The sequence below is a fragment of the Procambarus clarkii genome, unplaced genomic scaffold, assembly GCF_040958095.1.
Source record: "Procambarus clarkii isolate CNS0578487 unplaced genomic scaffold, FALCON_Pclarkii_2.0 HiC_scaffold_98, whole genome shotgun sequence".
Classification (NCBI taxonomy): domain Eukaryota; kingdom Metazoa; phylum Arthropoda; class Malacostraca; order Decapoda; family Cambaridae; genus Procambarus; species Procambarus clarkii.
Window position 1 is genome coordinate 1683179 of NW_027189131.1, and position 26853 is coordinate 1710031.

At 48.2% G+C, this 26853-nt stretch overlaps 1 long non-coding RNA gene across 1 annotated transcript; it reads right to left on the reverse strand.

Annotated features, from left to right (window-relative positions):
- Positions 1-1244: 1244 nt before the first annotated feature.
- Positions 1245-17582, reverse strand: LOC138360150 (uncharacterized). The gene is made up of 2 exons (XR_011226228.1): positions 17458-17582; positions 1245-2156 (listed from the first exon to the last, which is right to left on the reverse strand). It is a non-coding gene; the product is annotated as an uncharacterized lncRNA (long non-coding RNA).
- Between the last annotated feature and the right edge of the window lie 9271 nt (positions 17583-26853).

The following is a 26853-nucleotide window of genomic DNA, read 5'->3' on the forward strand; positions in this document are numbered from 1 at the left end:
AGATACAATAAATTCCTCACAGTTAAATTCCTTCCTCCTAACACCACTCCTCTAATTCAGCCTATGGACCAGAAAATCATAGCGAAATTTAAGAAACTTTATGAAAGGGCACTTTTCCGGAAATGTTTTGAAGTGACTGAAGCCACAAACCTCACCCTCAAAGAGTTCTGGAAACACCATTTTAACATTTGTAGTGCTTTAAAACTCGTTTACAAAGCCTGGCAAGAAGTGACTCAAAGAACCCTGATTTCTGGCTGGAGAAAATTGTGGCCTGAATGTGTGAAAGAACTAGACTTTGAGGGGTTTGAGTCTGTAAATGATGCACCTATTGTTGAGGAAATTGTTACTCTGGGTCGGCAAATGGGCTTGGAACTGAATGATGATGATGTGGAGGAGTTGGTGGAAGAACACAACGAAGAACTGACCACCGAAGAACTCCAAGCCCTTCAACAGAAACAGCAAGACAACACAGCTGATGATTCTACAGTCGAGGAGGAGGAGGCAGTAGCGAATGTCCCTTCTGCAGAAATTAGGAAGGTGTGTCAGGTGTGGGAAGAGATTCAAACAATTATTGAAAAGACTCACCCAGAGAAAGCTGTAGTAGGCCGTTTCCTTAATCTTTTCAATGACAATGTGATGCCTTACTACAGAGACAGCTTGTGAAGAAGGGAAAAGCAAGCTTCCATGGACAGATTTGTGGTGAGAAAATCGAGCAGTGAGCCACAACCAGGACCTAGTGGTACTCAGATAAAACGTGCCAGGGAGTGCACACCAGAAAGGACCTCACTGCCTGATGTAATAATGGAAGGTGACTCCCCTTCCAAACAGTAACTCCTCTCCTCCTCCCCCCTCCTCACCATCTTCCATACACCTACAGCATTCAACAGCAAGGTAAGTAATAACTTGAACATAGTTTTGTAGGTTTATTTAGATGAATTAGGTATAAAAATTTAGTTTGATGTGGGGTTTTTGAAGTAGTCAGGAACGGATTAATTCATTTCCCATTATTTTTTATGGGGAAATTAGCTTCGGAATACGAGCTGTCTCCTGGAACGGATTAAACTCTTAAACCGAGTTACCCCTGTATCTGCATGTTTTGTTCACCATAGTAAACCATTAAGCTGGTATAGTGAGTCCAGACAGTAAAAGGTGGTCACACGAGTCAGCAGATGATGCTACCTCCCTCCCTCCCCACCAAGATTACTCCTCCCACTACACCGCTAATTATCACCACAATGCTGCTATTATCAGAATCCAGGTCATTTTTAACAGTCACAGGGGTCTTCTGTAATACTATCATCGCTAAATAATAGCATGTACATATATATTTAGACATTTTTAGGCGATGCTGTGTTCACAAGCTGAACAGCAGTGCTGTTAGCTCATACTGCATGCCCCAGCCTTGGTTGTTCACTCAGTACTGAGGCTCTTACACCCGGATATGTTACCCACAATGTTTTTTCAAGATGGCATCTGTTTACTATCGACTGTGACTGGTCTATAGCTGACTGGTCTAAATGTCCCTTGTGGGGCATTTAAAATCGTGCACTAGACCCTCAATTGTATATGTACGATTTGTGCGATTTCATGATAGTTACCTCCATCGTATATGTATGTATTGCATGGTTTAAGGGTTAAAGAGCTTCAGGAGGTCTGTCTTGGAAAACGGATGCTCATCAAGGGGCATACGACTAACCTTGTAGCATCTGTAATGCATGGTGATGAGCAGGCAGCTCGACAAGGACAAACAGCTAACACAGGGAGTGTTGATGGAAGATGCCCTCTCACTGACAGTACGGTCGGCTGGTTAACTCTTCACATTACGGTCGGCTGGTTATCTCTTCACATTACGGTCGGCTGGTTAACTCTTCACATTGCGGTCGGCTGGTTATCTCTTCACATTATGGTCGGCTGGTTAACTCTTCACATTACGGTCGGCTGGTTAACTCTTCACATTACGGTCGGCTGGTTAACTCTTCACATTACAGTCGGCTGGTTAACTCTTCACATTACTGAAAAAAGGCTGTCCATCTCCTCCCAATATAAGAAAGCAGGCTGGGAGTGGGGCTGACCTTCTAGGGTAAAGCGCTCATGATCCTGATGTCTAGCAGAACGGACACGTCTGCTTCCAACGATCGTCGAGTGCAGCTTGTGATCTGTGATTGTGATCAATTTTTATTTATTGGAAAGCCAAATTTGTTTTGTTTAACTGATTAACTGCTTTGGCATTCTCTCCAATATATTCCATGCTAAATCCTTGGGTCAAGGCATTCAGACATTATTATTATAATTCAATAAATTAAGGTTGTAATTCTTATGCAAAAAAACCATCATTGAATGTAATGAAGCGCTATTTTCTGGGTGAGCCCTTTTGGCACACTAGCGCTATCAGGCTAATGTGTGCTAAATATGACCGGGCCATTAGCTATGGAATTTGGCCTACCAAGGACCACGAGCCAGAACCTGGCCTCTTCAAAGAGGTTGCAGGGAGCAATAGCCCTGGAAAACCACTTTGTGGTTGGTGGTTTATGGCCCTGGAAAACCCCTTTGTGGTTGGGGGTTTATGGCCCTGGAAAACCCCTTTGTGGTTGGTGGTTTATGGCCCTGGAAAACCTCTTTGTAGTTGGGGGTTTATGGCCCTGGAAAACCCCTTTGTGGTTGGTGGTTTATGGCCCTGGAAAACCCCTTTGTGGTTGGTGGTTTATGGCCCTGGAAAACCCCTTTGTGGTTGGGGGTTTATGGCCCTGGAAAACCCCTTTGTGGTTGGGGGTTTATGGCCCTGGGAAATCCTCTTTGTGGTTGGGGGTTTTCCTTATCTGCCAACAACTAGGGTTAGGCACCCAGAAAGGTAGGCATAACAAAAACTCCACATGGTAAGAAACTAACAACTAAAAATCGAACAGAGAGGAAGAACTCCCTCCAATACCAAGGAAACAAGCAAATGTCACTCTCTACTGCCGCACCACACGTCCGCGCAGCGCTCTCCTCCCTGCGCCTGCTACTCAGTCATCCAGTTCGAAAGCTAAGCATCAACCATGCAAAAACCACTGACTGGAGGGAGGGAGGGTTGCCAGGGAGCCTCTAAGGCTCGCCCAGAAAATGGCATTTCATTACATTCAATGCTGGTTTTCTGTGGGGAGCTTCTTCAGCTCCCTGGAGCTACATAACCAAAGATATGTCAAAAGAGGGACTTACCTGGGAGGTGGCTGCCACAAACTCCTCAAAGCGAAGTCAAGACTGCAACCTGCGCCCCAAAGCAACACAGGAATGCCCAGGAGCAGGAATGTTAACTAATTAATGAGCAACCAGGACCCTGTTCGACCTCCAAAATCCCCGCGCCCAAAATATCAGCCTAAGACATGTTACCAAACACGGCAGCCAATTCAGCAAACTTCCTAACGTCATAGGCACGAGGATAGACCACAGGCTGACTAGACTTAATAACCCTGCGGATGACCTGGGAGACCCGCACCCTGGAACAGGGAACGAGGGAAACCGGATCAACCCAAAGCACATCCCCAAAACCGAAGCTGAAGCACAGATAACGACGAAGAGTCATAACCAGACACAACACATGATGCACCCCCGGCCTGACCAACCAAGCATCAATGATCCAAGGACCCCTCCGGAAAGCAGCCATCTCGTTCTTCGCCAGAAAAGAAGACGACTGTAACCGAACAAACATGCCACCAGGACTGAAAGAGCAGAAACGCCCTGTGCAGGAGGAGAGCATGAAGCTCCCCAACCCGACCCCCAGAGGCCAATACCAACAAAAACAGAGCCTTGGAAAACCAATCTTGAATCAAAGAGGTCACCATAAACCAAAGAGAGGAAAGATAGACGAGCATCCTGTCCAAGGACCAGGACGGCTCAGGTGACGCATGAGCAGGCCGGAGGTGAAACAAAGTATGAGAAAGCTTACAGAATGGGGCCGAAGAGACATCTACCCCGAACACAAGTTGGAGCACCTCCACAAGCGCTGCACAATAGGAGGCGAAAGCATTAGGTATCAAATGACAGTCCTGAAAAAGCCAAGAAAAGACAAGACAACCGGATCTGAAATAGAAGAAAACCTACGATAAAGAATGAAAATGGCAGAATGAACGCCAGGAAACGTCATAATGTAGCCGAGACGAAGCTCGAAGCTCGAAGATGGTACACTATCAACGTAGCAACCTGATCACCATACAAATAGTGATAAACTCGTATCAAAACGACCAGACGCAATGAGCAGAAAACACCGAACCAGTCACATACCTGACTGGCCTGACCTGCTGGAAAAGGCGGAGTCATAGGAAGCACTCCGGGTTTGCACATTGAGCAAGCAACACCTGGAACCAAGGCTGGGCCAGCCTCCAAGGGGCCACGAGGTCTACTCTCCCTTGGGAGGACTCTAACCTCGCCAGAATCTGAAGCAACAGCTGGACAAGGGGGAAACAGCCCAACCACTACCACTCCTGCCGAAAAGCATCCACCTAAACAGCCTCGCAGTCGGGCAAGGGCGCCACATAAATCAGGAGACACCGAGACCATGCTGACGCAAAAAGGTTCATGTCAGTGAGTCCGTACGTCCGGCAGAGCCAACGGAAGGAATCGGCATTGACTGTCTATTCCGTGGACAGAGGAATGAACCAAGACAGGCCGTCCGCCAGGACGTTGTACACTTCCCGGATATGAACCACACTGAAAGCCAAACCCTGAGAAGCCAGCAGATGAGCCACTCAAAGCGACCAGCCCCAAACAGGCAAGGACCGAAGAGAACTCCTTTGGTTCAGGCAATGAACCACCAGAGAGCCATATGGTTGATCCCCAAGCACCTCGAACCCTACACAGCAAAAGCCAAACTACCGCAAACTACAATGTTGTGAGCCCAATGGAACGGACACCATCGCCCCTGGCCGGCCTGGTGAGCACCGGTCATAAAACCCTAGCTGAGAGACGACGCGTCCGTGAACACATCGAGCGAGGGATTGAGAAAGCACCATGGCACTTAACCCCAAAAACCCCGAAAAGGAACCCTAATGCAGCAACAGACACAAGGGCCATGAAGGACGAACCTAACGATCGCTAGAGAAGTGGAAGGGGCATCACCAAAGGAACCAGAACAGACGACAAAGTCAAACCTGACCCATCGGACAGACCAGCATGGTGAAGTGCAGACTCCCGCACAACTGTTCGAGCAACCACCGAGTGACCCGGACTCCCCCAGAAACAGTTGAAGGCAGGACCACAGCTGCAGCAATGTCTCTGGAGGGAGAGACGTGGAAGCAGTCCGAGAGTCCCAACAAGACCCAGCCAGGTCCGAACCTGGGACGGAGTCAGATGGGACTTCCTCCAATTCACCAGGAACCCGAACCCGGCGAGCTGGGAAAGAACCACACCCCTGGCGAGCAGACAAACGGACCGATTGTGAGCCCACACCGGGCAGTCGTCGAGGTAGGCCAGGACCCAAACTGCTAGCAGATGCAGACGGATCACCGCGACCCGGGTAAACCCCGTGAATACGCGAGGTGCTAGATTTAAGCCAAAAGGAAGGCAATGAAAGCGGTAAGCCTGACTCCCCACCACAAAACCCAACCAGTCCATGAACATTGGATGAATAGGAATGTGCCAATACGCATCCTTGAGGTCTAGGGACACCATACAGGCACCCGACTCCAAAAGAAGCCGGACCTGAGACAGGGTGGTCATCTGAAAAGAGACGGCAAGGAATCCAGGGTTTCAGACGGGACAAGTACAGAATGAACTGCAGATCTGCACAATCCAGTTTCAGCACTGGAAACAGGCAGGAAACCCACCTGAGGGAAGGAGTCATTTTGTCCATGCCCAAGAGTACCAACTCCAAGATGACCCGACGAAGCACAGGGAAAGAAGCCTGCTATGCCAGCCCCAAACCCCCTGCAGGGGAAGGAGCCGCCCAACGCCACCACGGGCTGGATGGCATGACCACAAACGCCCACGAATTATGGGACCAAGCACAAGCAAACCAAAAGAGCCTCCCTCACCATTGTCCAGTCAACAGGGCGAACTGCAAAAGTGCCGAAACCCCTTGCAAGAAGCCGACCATCGAACAGAGTGATTATCTCGCTGACCAGACGACGCCAGCTCCAAAGGCAATGTCGGCTCAGAAGCTGGTACCAATGGCCCACCACAACAAGCAGAACTCCCAAGCCTTGACACGACCCTTTCGAGAAGGCCGAGAACGGCCACCCTGGAGAATCAACAAGACTGAGAGGAAGACAGGTAGATGAAGCCACCTGCAGAAACTGAATGACAGTAGTCTCTGCAAACAGCAATGGACAAAATGGAAATGAAAACCTAAGAGCCAGGGCGCAAACGGATTCCAAAGAGAGAGCGAGCACAGGCTGATGGCACGCAAGGTGAGAAGCAAAGAACAGAGACACAGTCTCCTTCAGGATTGGCGCAAAGAACTTCAATAGTGTGGTCGATGCCCGTGCCACCAAGGACAGCACATTAGACAAAGGCCCGGCACTCAACAGCTCCACACATCCTCCTCAAGCCAGGCAGAAGACAGCTCTAGAAGGGAAAAGAAGCACAAGACTGAAGCCAAATGCCCACGGGCGCGCAAATCCTCCGCAACCAAGGGTGCTGAGAGGGAAGTAACCTGCAGCTGCACAAGGCCAACATCCTGAGAAAGCACGGGGTGAACAAGCACACATTATCCCTTAGACAGTACTATACTGTACATATATAGATGATGTGAGTAACATTACCGAAACCGCGCAATACATTAATAGCTGTTTTAGTGTCTAGCACTTTAAATTAAACGCAACACGTGGGATAGGGGCAGCTATAGTGCAGCCACGACCGATAGCTGACAAACGCCACCTAGAAAAAAAAATCGTTGCCAACATTCCTGGGTGTGAGAGCCACCAAGGCTGACGCATGCAGCATGAGCTCACAGCACCACTGTTCAGCTTGTGACCACAGTATCGCCTAAAAATGTCAATAGATATATGTACATGCTATTATTTATCGATGGCAGTATTACAGAATACCCCTGACTGTGATAAAACTGACCAGGATTCTGATAATAGCAGGATTGCATTGATATTTAGCGCTGTGCTCCAAGGTGAGAGGAGTAATGCTGAGGGAGGGAGGATGGTGGCATCGTCTTCTGACTGTGTGTGGCCACCTTTTAGTGACTGGACTTACCATACCAGCTTAGGGGTTCGCTATAGAGAACACAAATGTAGATACTTATATATAATGTGTGAATAGAGTGTAATAACAGCAATAGAAGCCGCCATTTTGGTGAGGGAGGTGTGTCGTCTGCACGACTTATCATGTTGTTTACTGGTGGCCACTATGGTCTTTGGGTACCATACCAGCTTATTTCTACAGGTATGGTGAATAAAACATGTAGATACTTATATATAATGTGTGTATATAGAGTAATAACACCACAAACAGTATTGTTGGCGAAATATTAGTGCGTCTGGCCTTGAACCAGTGACGGCAGCAGCCACCAGCTGACTGTGTGTGTAGTTACGTCTCTTATTGCTTGAACTCCCAATACAAGCTTAGATGTACAGTTATGGTGAACAAAAGATGTAGTTATATTTAACGTCTGTGTATAGTGAATGAAAGCAAAAAACCAGGGTTGAATGCAATGAAATGCCATTTTCTGGGTGAGTCCCAGAGGCTCCCCAGAGATATCCAGGGTGGATGGATATTCAACATCTGTCTGGCATCAGTCAATGCATGGAGTTCTTGCCTACCAGGGACCACGAGCCAGAACCTGGCCCCATCTAGAGAGGCACGAGGAGCAATGGCCTATAGACCCCCCCCCCCCATGATTGGGAGCATTCTATGTCTACCATCGACCGGGACAGGCACCTACAAAGATACCCCAAAACAAACCCCTATTCTGGTAAAATTATTGCGACCGAAAGCCAAACAGGTGGACAGAACTCCCCAAGCGAAAATTAGGAAACTAGCATGACGTCATCATGTCACCGCCCCGCTGTCTGCTCAACCCCCCCCCATCCCCGGGAGGGGAAGGGGGGGAACCCCAGACTCATCCGCCGGCGACCCAACCTTCAATTCTTAGGCTGGATGTCAAAAAGCATGAAAAACACCGCCGACCGGAGGGAGGGAGAAATGCCGGGGAGCCTCCGGGACTCGCCCAGAAAATGGCATTTCATTATATTCAACGCTGGTTTTCTGGGGGGAGCCCCTGCAGCTTCCCGAAGCTAACTACCCAAAGATAAGGAAAAACAGGGTCTCGTCCAGGAGGCGGTTCATCCTCACTCTTTAACGTGAAGTCGAGACAACTGGCTGCAACTGCCGACCCAAGGTAACGCAGGCCCTACCTGGTCCTGGAACATTCACCAGGTAGATAGCCACCAGGACCCTGTTCAACCTCCAAAAACCCTGCACCCGAATGTCAACCCAAGACATGTTGCCAAAGACGGCAGCCAAAGCCGCAAATTTACGTACGTCGTGGGCACGGGGATAAACCGCAGGCTGGCTAGACTTAATAACCCTGCGGACAACCTGAGAGACCTGAGCCCAGGAACAGGGAAGAAGGGAAATTGGGTCAACCCAAAGCGCATCCCAGCCACCAAAGCCGTGGCGCACAAATAATGGCGGAGAGTCGCAACCGGACACAACACATGATGCATCCTCAGGCCTGACCAACCAAGCATCAACAACCCACGGCCCCCTCCAAAAAGCAGCTGTTTCATTCTTCGCCAGAAAAGAAAGAGATGGCTGCAACCGAACAAAACGACCACCAGGACCAAAGGAGCAGAAACCCCTATGCCAGAGGAGAGCATAGAGTTCCCCTACCCGACCCCCAGAAGCCAATGCCAACAGGAAAAGAGCTTTAAAAAAACAATCCCGAACGGAAGGGGCCACAACAAACCGAGGAGAAGAGAGAAACGAGAGCACCCGGTCCAAGGACCAGGAAGGCTCAGGAGGCACATGAGCAGGCCGGAGGTGAAACAGTGCCCAAGACAGCTTGCGGAACGGGGCAGAAGTAATATCAACACCGAAAGCAAGCTGAAGCGGCTCCACCAGCGTCACATGATACGAGACGACAGTATTGGGCATAAGATGACGGTCCTGGAACAACCAAGGGAGAAAGGACAGAACAACCCTATCAGAGACTGAAGAACACCTACGCAGTGATAGGAAGAACCGGAAGGACCGCCAGGAAACTTCATACTGCCGGAGACAAAGCACACAGGCGGGAGACCAACAACGAAGCCACCTGCACACCATACAAGTGATGATAAACCAGAGTTAAAAACTCCAGACACGAAGACTCGAGGAGAAGACCGAACCAGCCTCATACCAGGCTGGATCGATCCACTGAAAGAGGTGGAGCCGCGGGAAGACCGTTGGGTTCGGACACCGAGCAAGCAGCGCCTGAAATTAAGGCTGGGCCAGCCACCAAGGAGCCAGGACAACTCGACCCTGCTAAGTCTCCAAGCAAGCCAGGACCTGGAGCAACAGCTGAACCAGGGGAAAGAGGTACAAGTAACTCCACCTCGCCCAGTCCTGCTGGAAGGCGTCAACCCCGACGGCCTCGCTGTTGGGGAAGGGCACCACGTATACCGGGAGACGCCTTGACCATGTCGACGCGAAGAGATCCACGTCCGGAGTTCCGAACATCTGGCACAGCCAACTGAAGGAGTTGGCGTTGACCGTCCATTCCGTGGAAAGGGGAAGGGAAACGAGACAGGCTGTCCGCCAGGACGGTGGACACCCCCCGGACATGAACAGCCAGGAGAGCCAAACTCCGAGAATTCAGCAGACGAGTCACCCGAAGCGACCAGCCCCAAAGAGCCAAGGACCGCATCGAACCCCCGCAGTTCAGGCAATGAACCACCGGGGAGCAGTCTGAATGGAGCCGGATCATCGATCCACTTGTGACTCGAACACTCTGAAGCGACATCCACACTGCCGCGAACTCCCGGACTGTGCTGTAAGCCCGATGGAGGGACAAACCCCACCGCATCTGGCCGGCCTGGTAAGCACTGGTCACAAAACCCCAGCCAAGTGACGACACGTCCGTGTACACATCGAGCGAGGGCTCGGGTAGGTGCCAAGGCACTGAATCCCAAAAAAACCTAGGAAAGCTAGGAAACCAAAGAAGGCGGAAGGGTTGCCGCCAGAACAGTACCCGAACCAAGGGGTACGAGCAACTACAATAGACCGAGACAAAGAAGCACGCTACAGGACACAGGCTGAAAAACGCCCAAGAAGTCAAGGAACACACGCAGAATACCCCTGCTGCAGAGGAGGCAGGATGAAAGAGCAGAAGCACAAAAACCACCAGGGGTGGACAATCAGGCAGGGACAGAAAACCCCCACGCACATGAGAGGGCCAAACCAAGTACCCGAAGACCACGAAAAACAAGCAAACCCCCATACGCAAACCCCAGGCACCAAACAGCAGCAAAGTGCCACTCCACAACCGGACACAGGAACAAGGACACGCCACCGCGAAACACGGTACCAATGCATGCGTGCAGTAGCAGCAACAGGCACCACCACAACATGCAACATGTAAATAGCAACTCGCTTCTGCAAAGGCAGAGAACAGAGCAGGCAGACCCCAGACAGGGCCAACGGAGACACAACAAAACCCAGCAGGCCCAGAAACCTGTACACCAGGCGACCGACGGCGGAGAAACCCTGCTCGATACCTGCTGGATGGGGTACTGGGAGCTCATTTACACCCCAAGCCCGGCCCGAGGCCAGGCTCGACCGGCCAGAGGGTGGCCCACCAGGCAGCAGCTAGGAGCGGCCCGCAGGCCAACATACCCCCACAATCAGGATGGGCCGGAACTTCTATTCGAAAACAGGCTAGTGTGCCCCGGAAGTCCACGGACATACCAGCAATAAGGCTTATGCTCGCAAGTAGGTCGTGTAACAACCGCAGACTTCTGATGGTTATACAGTGTTCCCCAACTGTGCCTATAGCACCATTGCACTCCGCTGGTACTATCCCGCAAGTTCTACCAGATAGGCGGGACCCAAGAGCCAGAGCTCAAACCCTGCAAGCACAGCCCGGAGCCTTACCAGGTGAGTACAGAACCAACCCCACAACCCCCACACCTCACAACATTAAAAAAGGTGGGTCCCCTGAATGACTCTAGCATGGGTTGGACATGCACATGAGTCGGACAGGAAGGGTTGAAAAAGGGACAGTCACTGGTGTGCAAACGGTCTCAGTCGTACAAAAATATACCTAAATAAAGACAGGTACATAAACAACACCGCATCCAGCGCCCAGCCAAAAGACGCCAGACCGCAGAAACTCGCCTGGCGAACGGTGGCACGAACGTGACAAGACTCACCCGCGCCCAGAAGAACCTGGGAGCACCGCCAGGTGAAGACGCCAGAGCCGGACCCGGCCGGACCCGCAGGAGAGCAGGGTAGAGGCGAAGGAGGCGGCCCACACCCATGACAGGGAAAACCGCGGCGTCCTCCCCACAACTGGGAACCAGGACACCCCCGGAGCGAAGGGGCACATACTGCAGCCAGGGAGAAGAGCGAGAGACGAAGCACTTGAGCAAAAAGGGCCCAAAACACCAGCACTGAAACACACCGCCCAAACCAAAACAAATCACGGCGCATGACACGCAGGCCGAACCGCACAACCCTCTCTGCGGGAAGGCGCCAACCAGGACTACTGCACTAGAAAAGTAGCCAAAAAAAGGAAGCAGGAACAATAAAACCGGCCAACGAAGCGAAGACAAAGCCCAAAAAGGAACCCAACTGGTCCACAAGCAGCCCAACAAGGCTACAAGTAGCCCAACAGGGCTACAAGTAGCCCAACCAGCCCACAAGTAGCCCAACTGGGCCACAAGGAGCCCAAAACGCGGACAAGGACGAAGAGCTGACAGACGTTCCAATAATGCGGGAAGTAGCGAAAACCTTCCCGAACCCTCGAGAACACAGAAGCCAACACTAGTCCCGAAGGCACACAAAGGCGCAGGCGCACCTGAGACCAGAAGTCAGGTAGAACCCCAAGAACGGGGAAACATGACGAAAACACCGTCCCAAAAAAGGGTGGGAGGAAACATCCACCCACAGGATGGAACCAACCGACTCAAAGGCCAAAGAACCGAGCCCGGGGAGGGGCCGACGCCCAACAGCACGTACGGCGAGTGGGGAGGAAAGACCCCACTCCTCGTAACCACAAGCCTAGAGGGGGATAAAAACCCCCACGGGGTCCAACGGGGCCAAGGCCCACCAAGTCAGCCCCTCCCCAGCCCCGGGAACCTACACGATAGGCCCCGGGGCCGAGCTGTTCCCCCAAAGCCCCGACCGTACCAGAAAACCGGGGCAGCCGTGAAAACACTAAGGGAGCCTACTGGCAGACTCTTACAACACGGCTGGAAGAACAGGCTCAAATGCCCCCATCACTACCTCGGAAGGGGAATTCCCCGAGACTGCCTGAGTCTCAACACCATCAAAACCCTGCTCCGAACCTATAGACGGTAAGGAATCGGATGCAGGCAGGAAGGGGGATCCAGGGGAAAGACAAGGGGGCGTGGATGGAACCGAAGCAACCAACACCCCCAAGTTCCAACACGAACCAAAACGGGGCAGCCCCGGGGCTCCCGGGGAGTAAACCATGAGAACGTTGCCACCACCAAGGCTCAAAGTGCAACGCCCCTGCTGCCCGCATCCACTTAGTCAGCACAACCGGGTAACCGAGCCACAACGAGCAACCAAACTCGCAGGCCGCCATGATTGGTAAAGACAAGCTGCACAGTACCTTGCGCCCCACCAGCGCAAAAACTGCCCCTTACTCTAAGGCGAACAAGGGAGACAGAACACCCGAGCACACAAAGAGCGGCCGAAAACCAAGCAGTAAAGGGCCTAGCAGGGGCAGAACCCAAGGAACCTGTGGAAGGTGGCCCCAAGCCCCAAGGGCAGTACTTACAGGGCACCTAGGGAAGGGAACCCTAGGCGCATGCAGCCCGAGTACTGGAGAATTACTCCCAGCTCACGCACCACCTAGAAAACAGACACCACACTCTTGAGGTTATCTTGAGATGATTTCGGGGCTTTAGTGTCCCCGCGGCCCGGTCCTCGACCAGGCCTCCACCCCCAGGAAGCAGCCCGTGACAGCTGACTAACACCCAGGTACCTATTTTTACTGCTAGGTAACAGGGGCATAGGGTGAAAGAAACTCTGCCCATTGTTTCTCGCCGGCGCCCGGGATCGAACCCGGGACCACAGGATCACAAGTCCAGTGTGCTGTCCGCTCGGCCGACCGGCTCCCTTCTCTCCGGCTCTCTAGGTACAGTGCTGAAACAACCACTGGAGCCGGAGCACATAACCGGTGCCTATAGCATGAGCCAAAGAACTGATGGGTGGATAGCCGGCGTGGGAGGTCTGGGGCTTCCCCTTCCCCCTCCCGGGGAGGGGGGAGCTGCGCAGACAGCGGTGCGGTGACGTATGACGTCATACTAGTTTCCTTGTTTTCTGTTGGGGAGTTCTATCCACTAGTTCGGCTTTCGGTAGCAATTTTAACCAGAATAGGGGTTTGTTTTGGAATGCTTACCTTTCTGGATGCTTGACCCGGTTGATGGCACACATAGAATGCTTCCAACCACACGGGGGTTTCTATAGGCCATTGCTCCCCTTGCCTCTCTGTGGGGGCCAGGTTCTGGCTGTGGTCCCCGGTAGGCCCACAGAACTCCATACACATGACTGATGCCAAAGTCTGACATTAGCATATCAGCCTGGTAAAGCTCCGTGGGGAGCCGACGGGGCTCCCCCCAGAGAAGAATTTTTTCCCAAGAATTTATTTCTTGCACACTGGGGGGAGGGGGGGTGTCATATTTATAGGCCGTGCAGTTAAAGGGTTAATGATTTTTTTGCTTTGACTTTATGTACCATTTCACAAGCTTTTCAGTCCCTGACACTTTGTACAAAAAAGATTTCCTTTCTTCTTCATTTCTATCCCCATTTTGACATTTCGCTTCAATGAGGTTCATTTTCAACTTTTCTCTGTCCTCTTTTCAGAGGTCTTGTCTTATTGACCAAAGTTTGCCACCCTCATCACATTGCAATTTTCTGGTATTCCGAAGCCCTTCTGTCATATACTTCACTCCATTAAACGTCACCTTTAAGGGGCGGTTCTTGTCTTTCTCATATATTCCTTTCCTCCTAAAATCACATACATGCTTCTTTGAATTTATGCCTTCTCCTAATCCTACTATTTTTTCTATGATTTTCATCTCTAAGATAAAAAAGAGCTGGACCTGCGGACTGTGAGGCCGCGGAGGATGCTCCCACAACTGGACTACTGTGACTCCCTTGATCCACAAGGGCCGTGATAAAGGTTCGAACCTACGTTCCCGCTATTGTGATTTATGATTATTGTGATTTATTGTGGAACCAACAAAACCCATGCCACACCCACAACAAAACAAAGGGCAGTTTACCAGCCAGGAAGACTCCGGAACCTCCAAACGCACACACCCAATACAGGGAAGAAGTGCCAATCTCAAAAGAGGGCGGACCCATAATAGAGGTGGAATTCAGGTCTCGAAGGAGGTATGCAGTAAAAGCCTCCTGAACCTCCCGCGTGGAGATACGAGGCAGAAAACCTCTGGAAAGATGGGGCCAAGGTACCCAAAGGGGCCCAGAACTGAACCCGGGGAGGAGCCAAACCCAAATCATACTCATACAGGGAAGGGGGGGATAGAAAACCCCCCTCCCCCTGCAACTACAAGCCGCACAAAGAGGGCACTAGCACCCAAGCAAAGTCAAAGGGGCCCAAAGTCCCCAGATCAACTCCTCCCCATCCCCAGGATCCCCCAATTCGGGACAAGATGAAGAGCAGTCTTCCATACTCTCTACCCCTGAAGAAAATGCAGAGTCCAGGGGAAAGGTTGACAAGAATGGGGCCTGCTGGTGGGACCCAGAAGCCTAGGTAAGAGGAACTGGCTCAAGTGCCTCCATCTCCCACCTGAATGAGGCAGTCCACAAAGCTGCCCGAGTCTCATTACCAACTGTTCCAACTCCAAAACCCTCAGAAGTTTTGGAGCCGGAAGCAAGGGGAGGATTAAAATCAGGGCAAGGACCAGGGAGCGCAGTCTGAACCAAAGTCGAAGCGACTAACGCCCCCAGGTCTGGGTCCCTGTAACCAAAGTGAGGCAGCCGCAGGGCATCCAGGTGGGAAACCAATCCAGCGCGTTGCAGCAACCTAAAGCTAGCATGCAACGCGAATGCTGCCTTTACCCTAACAGTAATATCAGAATAATATTGGAGAACAAGCAGAGAACACGGCTCGCGAGACTCCGGGTCAAAGGTGTCGTTGACTCAAGAGGCAGCATGACGGAGGCAAAAGAGGTGACTGTCACCCTGAGACAAGGGCACACAGCAACCTTCAAACCTGCACAAGGCGGGATGGGACCCGGAAGACATATCCAATGGTCTACTAAACCTTGATAGGGGTTTCCAGGGCCCAAAGGTAGACTGATATGGGAAGCACCCAAGGTGTTGCTAAGTGGTTAAAACCGAAAGCTAACAAAGGGGGGAGAGTGAACTGAAACTCATGCGACATGTACAATCATGGGGGCCTAGCAGAGGACCACAAAAATATTATTAGTGGAAATATAGCCACTCCAGGCAGACCCCCACCAGGCAAGAAAACAAAAACATACGAAAAAACGAAAAACCCCGCAAAAGTATAGCGTCCCCAGAGGAAACAGGTACCGGCCACTGCTAGGTGGGCAGGCTACACAGCACCTTGATGCCCCAACCAGCATGATACCACTTCCTACCCAAGGCCAAACAATGGCCACAAAGCCCCAGCTGGCCCCAAGGGCGAGGTAAATGCCGCGCGCAAGAACTTCCATGGAAATGAGTTCCCGAACGCCCCAGGGAAGATAACCCTAACACGCAAGGGCAGTCCTCGCAGGGAGCTTAGGGAAGGAAGCCCCAAAGCACATGCAGCTCCAGGCACTGATGAGGAACACCTGGCCACCACACACAACGACACAACAGAAGTCGCCACGATGGCAAAACACCGCCAAGGTATTTGAGGCCAGAGAAGAGTCCGCCCCGGATCACATTAGCGAACGAACTGGATGACTGAGTAGCCAGTGCAGGGAGGTTCAGGGCTCCACCCTCCCCGTCTCGGGCTCTCTGGGAAGGAAGGGCTGCACGAACAAGCAGCGCGGCAGTAGAATGTGATGTTTGCTTGTTTCGTTGGGATCGGAGGGAGTTCTACCTGTTTTCAGTTTTTAGTTATTAGTTTCTTGCCATGTGGAGGTTTGTTTTGTTATGCATACATTTCTGGGTGCCTAACCCCAGTCAATAGCAGACAAGGAAAGGAATCCTCTTGACATTAAACTCGCCTTTCGACAAACTAACACACTTCGTAGCAATCTAGTTCACACTGCTCCTCCTGCTTCTAATGCTGGTGGTGTCTACGCTATTTCCTGTTCATCTTGTCCTCTCCAATACTTTGGCGAAACTGGCCGTACACTGAATGACAGACTTAAAGAACACAAGAGAAGTGTTATGTCTGCAGACACTAACAATGCTCTCTTCTGCCATGTGAGGGATTCTAATCATCCCATTGATTGGTCTTCCTCCAAAATAATCTTTCCTGCCTCTACTCTACACAGACGCCGTCTTGTAGAATCGGCTCTTATAAACAATGTACCCAACATGAACTTGAGTCCTGGCTTTGTTGCTGTGGACTCTTCCCTTTCACAGTATATACTCAAATGCTCTAATCTTTCTAACAAACGTGACTTAACATAAGCTTTCCCCCTTCCATTTATTTCTTTCTTTCTCTTTCCCTTTCTTTCTCTCTTCTCCCTTTTTCTGTTCATTGTCTTCTCCTACGCTCCCTTGCTATCCTCTTCTTTTTCCTATTACTATCTCCTTCGGTGGTTATAATAGGAGCTGCCTCGTGTGGGCCAATAGGCCTGCTGCAGTTCTCATTACTACTATCCCCTTCACCTGACTTTCCTCCTCAGCTCTCTCTTGCCTATTTAATGCCTGTCCCTACCTCCCCATCACAATCGACAAGGAAAACCCCCCAACCACAAGGGGGTTTTCCAGGGCCATTGCACCCTGCAACCTGCTCTGAAGGGGCCAGATTTTGGTTCGTGGTCCCAGGTAGGTCGAACTCCATAGCTAATGCCCCGGTCTAATATAGCACACATTAGCCCGATAGGTCCAGGGAGCCAAAGGGGCTCCCCACAGAAAGGATACAGCTCATGAAAATATTCCTGAAAAGCAAAGACTACATGATTCAAATACTGTAGAGTACAATTAACTATGATTCTAATGAGGTGAGTAGGCTATGATATTGTTGCTGGTACAATGATAGCCAAGTTGTATCAAGAAATGCTTTCCAATATTTTTAAATTTCTATAGTGGCTCTCCATAACAGTTTGGTCAACACATTGATGTATTAATATACAGTAATAGTTTACCACTCACCGTATTAGCCCCGGCCTGTAACAGGTCAGCAACATCAATGTGCCCATTCTCACAAGCTTAAGTTAGTGAAGTCTCTCCTGCTGATGTCTGGGCATTGACATTAGCACCAGCTTCAATCAGATACCTGAGAAGATAGGAGTTTAATTTTATTCTTGGGTACTTTAACCCTTAACATGCTAGGGGTATAATATCCTTTCTTCCCCACAGGCGCATGTAATTTAAAATAAAAAAAAAAAATTCTTCCTAACCTTTTAATTTGTGTTCACTGATCACGGGAAAAATAATAAAAAAAATCATAAGTGGCATATATTGCCCGCTATAGGGCGGGGAAGTCTGGCAAATAACAGGCGCTGACTCAGTGTGCGTCCCAGGCGGTCTGTTGATCGCCAGCTGTCAGGCCAGAGTTGCCACAAAGAGATAATTACCTAATTATTTCAATGTCACTGATTGATTTTTCATAGTTTTTTTTGCTGTAATATTATTCAATAGTGTGTAGTTTGATATATTTATATAATAAAATGAGTGAATCATCGCTGTACTCAAAAATATGGTGTGTATGTTGATTCAATTATGTTCATCAATCAGTGAACAAATACTTAGTCAGTTATTACACTATAAGCATAGGTTATATATAAGTATCTGCATGTTTTGTTCACTCTAACGAACCACTAAGTAGCTATTATGAGTCAAAAAGTAACGAGGAGTGACCGCCATGTACCAGCCAGCCACTCACGCCCTCCCTCAAGTCATCTGACTTGCCCACATTCTCCTCCCACAATACTGTTTTTGCTATAATTCACTATATACAGACGTTATATATACGTATCTACATTCGTGTTCACCATAATGAGCCACTAAATTGGTATGCTGAGTTGCAGTGGGAGCCCGCTACTGGCTGCCACTCCCTCCCTCCCTCACCTCACCTGACTTGCCACCATTCTCCACCCACCATACTGTTTTTGCTTTTAAATACAGACGTTATATATAAGTATTTACATGTTTTGTTCACAATAACTGTACATCTAAGCTTGTATGGTGAGTAAAGGCACAAAGACGTAGGACCTCACACAGTCAGCTGATGGCTGCCGCCCTCAAGGCCAGACGCACTAATATTTCTCCTCCAACAATACTGTGTGGTGTTATTACGCTATATACACACATTATATATAAATATCTACCTGTTTTATTCACCATACTTCTACAAGTAAACTGGTATGGTGCCCAAAGACCATTGTGGTAACCAGTAAACAACACCGTCGTCTGCATGGTGGCGTCGTGCAGACGACGCCACCGCCATCACCAAAATGGCGGCTCTCAACCTTCTCTTGCTGTTTATACCCTCTATACACACGTTATATATAAGTATCTACATTTGTGTTCACCATAGCGTACCACTAAGCTGGTATGGTGAGTGCAGTCAATAAAAGATGGCCACACACAGTCAGAAGACATCGCCACCACCCTCCCTCCCACAGCATTACTCCTCCCTCCATGGTGCACAGTGCTAAATATCACCACAATCCTGCTATTATCAGAACCCTGGTCAGTTTTATCAGTCAGGGGTCTTCTGTAATAATACCATCGCTACATAACAGCATGATCAAGTATATTTTGGCATTTTTAGGCGATGCTGTGGTCACAAGCTGAACAGCAGTGCTGTTAGCTCATGCTGCGTGCGTCAGGCTTGGTTGCTCACTCAATACCAAGGCCAATAACACCCGGGAGTTTGGCCCACGATTTTTTTAAAAAATGGCGTCTGTTTACAAGAGCCCTGATGAAGGTGTGGTGAACCCCGTGTATCCATGGGCCATTTAAATCTTGCGTAGCACTCCAACACATCATATGACGTGATGCGCACTTTAAGGGTTAACCTCTTAACTGTTCAGCTTCCAAATATAACCCCCACCCCCCCAGTGCGCAGGAAATCAATTCTCTGGAAAAAATTATTTGTTGTTTGGAAACTGTCAAAAACCCTTCCCTGAATATGGGTATAGTGCCGGAAAGTCGAAATTGTACTTACTTTGCTGCTATGGGGTCCACAAGGTGGCGCGTGACGTCGTCATTCCCCGTGCGCCCGTGGCGTATGCTCCCGGGGAAAGTAGGGCGCCCGGGGCAGAATGCACGCGCTGCCACGAATACATTTTTGTTCACTTTTTGCACACAGTTCCAAATACAATTTATTTGTTTTTACATGCCAATCCAATGTATAATGAACACATACACTATATTATGGCAGTAGAACATCCATACTGTCCATAGACACTGTGTTACATGCATCACAAACAAGTTCACTTATCCAGTACATATTTCCAATGTATCATGCTAATATATTTATATTTACACGGTACAGTATCACACACTATATACACACACCATAAACACACTCAGTACTCCGCGAGTGTGTGGTATGCTGCGAAACAGCCAACTGGGCAGAGTGACACCTTGCACTCCATGCACCAAGTGCTGATGCATCTTCGCTTTTGTTCTCTGCGGGTAGTGTTCCTGCATACTATACACGCACGTTTACCCTTCTCCCCTGATGCTGTGCCTGGCATATATACTCGAGCATATGTACTCCGAAGTTTTCATTACCTCTCAGTCTGGGGCTGCATGTGGCATTGTTGCTTGCACCCCACGCGGTACAACGGAGACCTCCTTGCCATATTTTACTAGCAGCTGTGACACAACACCAGCACTGAATGTATGTATAGACGGTCTCCTGCCAGATTTTACCAGGTACATATTGAAGCAGTTGAGCACTGCAACATCCATTAGGTGGAAGAAGAACATTTTTGTCCACTTCACAGACTTGCGCACGCACTCCAACCAAGCACTCCACCAAGCATCCTGTCACATTTATCGACGAGGTGCATGTTCACGTTATAGTTTATGACACAGTCCGGTTTATACATGGGAAAGTGCTTCTGAAAGTGGACTTTTCCACTGTCCAACATGGCACCGGTGTGAATCGTAGTCAACATATTCACCTCATGTCTGTCCTTCCACCACACTGACAGCATATTGTCACACTTGTGCAGCTGGCCCTCACCCATGGCTATACCTATACCGAATACTGGCATTTCCTTCCTGTGGGCCTTCACAGTGCCACATACACCGGTGTTGTGGGCAAGGAAATATCTGGTCAACAAGGGGCTGGTGTAATAGTTGTCAGTGAAGAGTATATGCCCCTTGTTCAGCAACGGTTCCATCAGGATTTTTACGACACTGCCAGAGAACCCGTGTTCATCTTGAGCTGGTATGTCGATGTTTGTACTAGAATACAATATCATGTCCAAGACGATACCAGTCTCACAGTCGCACAGCACAAAAAACTTCAGCCCAAAACGGTGCCGCTTTGATGGGATGTACTGCTTGAATGCCAGTCGCCCCTTGAACAGTACAAGTGACTCGTCGATAACTACATTATGTGCAGGTACAAAGTAATCCCTGAACTTCCCTCTCATGTCACTGAACACCTTCCGTACCTTCCACAGTCTGTCGTGTCTGTCCTCATTTGCATTATTCTTGAAATGCAAACACCTGAGAATTAAGAGGAAACCTATATGACGACATATACCGGTTGAACACGGGCGATGGAAGTTAGGCTGTCTTTGCTCCAATAATCCTGGATGACAGCTTTCTCAGAGTGCTTCATCATGCTGAGTGCCAGAAACCCGTACATTTTGTCAACTGTTGTGTCCTTCCATTGCGTGAGGCATGAAGCAGGTAATATGCTGGTGTCTATGAGGCTGTGAGCATACCTGTTTGTCTCAGTCACAAGATGCGTCATGAATACGTTGTCAAAATATGCTTGGAAATATTCCATGTCTGCCATATCATCACCGGTATATGGGAATAATGGTGTAACACTAACATCGGAATCATCAAACGTTGGTATTTGAGGGACAAATGCGGCGCAATCCTCCCACACAAGTACACCAGGGGATCTAGTGTTGGCACCAACACCACAGCCAACACCATCACGAGCCCGAAAACCACGGCTACGTTGTCTTCTGCTGCTGGTGGAGCTGCGTGAGGGTATGCTAGTCGCTGAGGCAGATTTACGTACCGTAGGCCTGCCACGAACACCTTATATTGAGGGGCCACTGTCGTTGTTGTCCACATGCTGTGATACATGCTGCCGTCTGCCGCTGCGTGTTGCAGAGGCAGCAAAACCCCGCCTGGTAACACCCCCGCTGCTCGCACTCGGGTCGTCCACACTACTCGTATCGAAGCCTATGTCACTGAAGCCCGAGAAAGATTCATCGCATGTACTGTCACTGAATAAACTTGCGTCTGGGAACATACATGATGGTGGTGATGATAAGGGTGTTGACCCAGGGCGGCGAGGCAGGCTGAGCAAGGCGCATGTACTGTACACGTTTGCCACATCTTCCAATTCCGTCTCTCCCTCATTCGTATCAGACCTCTGAGTAAGGTCTTTCTCTGGATCATAGTCTAGGTCATCATCCATAGCACCGTTATCGTACAAAATATTGCGTATCTCCTCCTCAGAGAGTCGTCTTCCATGACCGCGGGTCACCATGGAGCGGTAGCTCGTAGACGATACGTCAGACATGGTTGCTGCTTTGAAACTGAGGCTCCCCACGGCCACGGGGCATGCTGGGATTTGTTTTCAATATGGCAGACGATCACTGGGGCCCCCAGGCATCCATACCATACCCACGTCACCGCGTGCCAGTTTTGAAAAGAACGTGAAAAATAAAAATACCCAGAGGCGCGTTGCACAAACCAGACATGGGCCTGCAGGCGCGTTGCGCAGTTTAAAGGTTAATTCCTATTTATCACCTTTTTACGGCACAAAATTCAAGTAAAAACACACACACACCTGCTTGATACCTGTTTGATGGGGTTCTCGGAGTTCTTCTACTCCCCAAGCCCGGCCCTAGGCCAGGCTTGACTTGTGAGAGCTTGGTCCACCAGGCTGTTGCTTGGAGCAGCCCACAGGCCCACACACACACACACAAACTGTTCACGACTTTTGTTAGGCCAAAGCTAGAATATGCAGCGGTTGTGTGGTGCCCATATCTTAAGAAGCACGTCAACAAACTGGAAAAGGTGCAAAGACATACTACTAAGTGGCTCCCAGAACTGAAGGGCAAGAGCTACGAGAAGAGGTTAGCGGCATTAAACATGCCAAAACTAGAAGACAGAAGAAAAAGAGGTGATATGATCACTACATACAAAATAGTAACAGGAATTGATAAAATCGATAGGGAAGATTTCCTGAGACCTGGAACTTTAAGAACAAGAGGTCATAGATTTAAACTAGCTAAACACAGATGCCGAAGAAATATAAGAAAATTAACTTTCGCAAACAGAGTGGTAGACGGTTGGAACAAGTTAGGTGAGAAGGTGGTGGAGGCCAAGACCGTCAGTAGTTTCAAAGCGTTATATGACAAAGAGTGCTGGGAAGATGGGACACCACGAGCGTAGCTCTCATCCTGTAACTACACTTAGGTAATTACACTTAGGTAATTACACGACATACTAGGTGAATACACACCCACACACACACATTCAGACTTACTGTTTCAAATGTAGATTTGATAGAGCCAAGTAGGCTCAAGAATCTGTACGCTCATCACAGCATTTTTAATTCTTTTTTTTACAAAGTGACAGGGACTGGAAAGCTTGTGAAATGGTACATAAAAACAAAGCAACAAGATCAGTAGTGGAAGGGGGAGTAAAGAGCAAAGGAAAAGGGAACATGTTCCTGAAAATTGTATATACCAACATAGATGGAGTGAGGTCAAAAACTTTGGAGTTGCAAGATATAATCCAGCTTAGGGTCCCAGATATTGTTGCATTATCAGAGACGAAACTTGAAGGAAATATAATTAATGAAGTCGTATTCCCAAGAGGCTATTCAGTTTGGAGACGTGACAGGAAAAATAGGAAGGGAGGAGGAGTGGCTGTACTGGTGAAAAAACACCTGAAGGTAAAAGAGTTAATATTTGAAAACCCTCGAGATATTGACATAATGGCATTGCAGGTCTGGAATCAGGATGATAAGCTGATAATTGTAAATACCTACAGCCCACCAGCAAGCAACACATGGACAAAGGAAGAACTGGATGACAAACGAGAGGGCCTCATAATGGTCATGAGAGATATTATTGTACAAGCAGATAAAGATAAATCACGACTGTTGATACTGGGGGACTTCAACTTTAGAGCAATAGACTGGGAGGCCTATGAAGCAAGAACGGAGGACTTTTGGACATGCAGATTTGTGAACCTCATTCTGGAGACATTCTTGTATCAACACATAAAGCAAGCCACAAGAATGAGGGAAGGAGATGTACCGTCAGTACTGGATCTAGTATTCACCAGGAAAGAAATAGAGATTTTTGACATCCAGTACCTTCCTCCCTTGGGAAAGAGTGATCACGTCCTGTTAGACATTAAATATGCTTTAAGATATCATCTAGAAGAAAATGGGGACATTGAAACAGTTGATAAACTCGATTTAAGGAGAGGCAACTATGGGGAACTTCGAATTTTTTTTTTAATGAGTGTAATTGGACAGAATTGTTGCTAGGCAGGGAAGTAAATGAAATGTATGCCAAATTTTTAAAACTATACGAGGAAGGCACACAAACATTCATACCAAAACAGAGATGCAGGGCCAGAAAACAGGATTGGTTCGACAGAAATTGTGAGAGGGCAAGAGACCAAAAGACACAAAAATGGAATCAGTATAGGAAGAGGCCAAACCCCCAAACATACCAGCGATACAAAGATGCGAGAAACAACTATACAGCAGTAAGGAGAGAGGCAGAAAGAAATTTTGAAAAAGGGATAGCAGATAAATGTAAAACAGAACCGGGCCTATTCTTCAAATTCATAAACAACAAATTGCAGGTAAAGGATAATATCCAGAGGTTGAAAATGGGAAACAGATTCACGGAAAATGAAAAGGAAATGTAATTACCTAAGTGTAATTACCTAAGTGTAGTTACAGGATGAGAGCTACGCTCGTGGTGTCCCGTCTTCCCAGCACTCTTTGTCATATAACGCTTTGAAACTACTGACGGTCTTGGCCTCCACCACCTTCTCACTTAACTTGTTCCAACCGTCTACCACTCTATTTGCGAAGGTGAATTTTCTTATATTTCTTCGGCATCTGTGTTTAGCTAGTTTAAATCTATGACCTCTTGTTCTTGAAATTCCAGGTCTCAGGAAGTCTTCCCTGTCGATTTTATCAATTCCTGTTACTATTTTGTATGTAGTGATCATATCACCTCTTTTTCTTCTGTCTTCTAGTTTTGGCATATTTAATGCTTCTAACCTCTCCTCGTAGCTCTTGCCCTTCAGTCCTGGGAGCCACTTAGTAGCATGTCTTTGCACCTTTTCCAGTTTCTTGATGTGCTTCTTAAGATATGGGCACCACACAACAGCTGCATATTCTAGCTTTGGCCTAACAAAAGTCATGAACAATTTCTTTAGAATATCGCCATCCATGTATATAAATGCAATTCTGAAGTTAGGAAGCATAGCATAGGCTCCTTGCACAATATTCTTTATGTGGTCCTCAGGTGATAGTTTTCTATCTAGAACCACTCCTAGATCTCTTTCTTTATCAGAATTCTTTAAAGATTTCTCACATAATATATAGGTTGTGTGGGGTCTATGTTCTCCTATTCCACATTCCATAACATGACATTTATTAACATTAAATTCCATTTGCCAAGTGGTGCTCCATATACTTATTTTGTCCAGATCTTCTTGAAGGGCATGACAGTCATCTAAATTCCTTATCCTTCCTATTATCTTAGCATCATCAGCAAACATGTTCATATAATTCTGTATACCAACTGGTAGATCATTTATGTACACAATAAACATCACTGGTGCAAGAACTGAACCCTGTGGTACTCCACTTGTGACATTTCTCCATTCCGATACATTGCCTCTGATTACTGCCCTCATTTTTCTATCAGTCAGAAAATTTTTCATCCATGATAGAAGCTTACCTGTCACCCCTCCAATATTTTCCAGTTTCCAGAACAACCTCTTATGTGGAACTCTGTCGAAAGCCTTTTTTAGGTCCAGATAGATGCAGTCAACCCAACCATCTCTTTCCTGTAATATCTCTGTGGCTCGATCATAGAAACTGAGTAAATTCGATACACAGGATCTTCCAGATCGAAAACCATACTGTCTGTCTGATATTATATCATTTCTCTCTAGGTGTTCTACCCATTTAGTTTTGATTAGTTTTTCCAATACTTTCACTATTACACTTGTCAATGATACAGGTCTATAATTGAGGGGGTCTTCCCTGCTGCCACTTTTGTAGATTGGAACTATGTTAGCCTGTTTCCACCCTTCTGCTACGATTCCTGTACACAGGGATGCCTGAAAGATCAGGTGAAGTGGAATGCTGAGCTCAGATGCACATTCTCTCAGAACCCATGGTGAAACGCCATCTGGGCCAGCTGCTTTGTTCTTACCGAGCTCCTTGAGCATTTTTTCCACTTCGTCTCTAGACACCTCTATGTGTTCTATGTTGTTCTCTGGAATTCTTATTGTATCTGGTTCCCTAAAGATTTCATTTTGTACAAACACACTTTGGAACTTTTCGTTTAGTGTTTCACACATTTCCTTTTCATCTTCCGTGAATCTATTTCCCATTTTCAACCTCTGAATATTATCCTTTACCTGCAATTTGTTGTTTATGAATTTATAGAATAGACCTGGTTCTGTTTTACATTTGTCCGCAATCCCTTTTTCAAAATTTCTTTCTGCCTCTCTCCTCACTGCCGTGTAGTTGTTTCTCGCATCTTTGTATCGCTGGTATGTTTGGGGGTTCGGCCTCTTCCTGTATTGATTCCATTTTTGTGTCTTTCGGTCTCTAGCCCTCTCGCAATTTCTATTGAACCAATCCTGTTTCCTAGTTCTGCATCTCTGTTTTGGTATAAATTTTTTTGTGCCTTTATCATATATTTCACAAAACTTGCCATACATCTCATTCACTTCCTTGCCTAGCATCAAGTCTGTCCAATTATACTCACTAAAAAAATTTCTAAGGTCACCATAATGTCCTCTCCTGAAGTCTGGTTTTTCAACTGCTTCAACCTCCTTATTTTCTTCCAGCTTATAACGCATTGCATACTTTATTCCCAAAAAGACATGGTCACTTTTACCCAAGGGAGGAAGGTACTGAATGTCAAATATCTCTTCCTCCTTCCTGGTAAATATCAAATCTAGCATGGAGGGAACGTCCCCTTCCCTCATCCTCGTAGCTTGTTTAACATGTTGATACAAGAATGTTTCCAGGATGAGGTCTACAAATTTACAGGTCCAAAAATCTTCTGTTTTAGCTTCATATGCTTCCCAGTCTATGGATTTCAAGTTGAAGTCACCGAC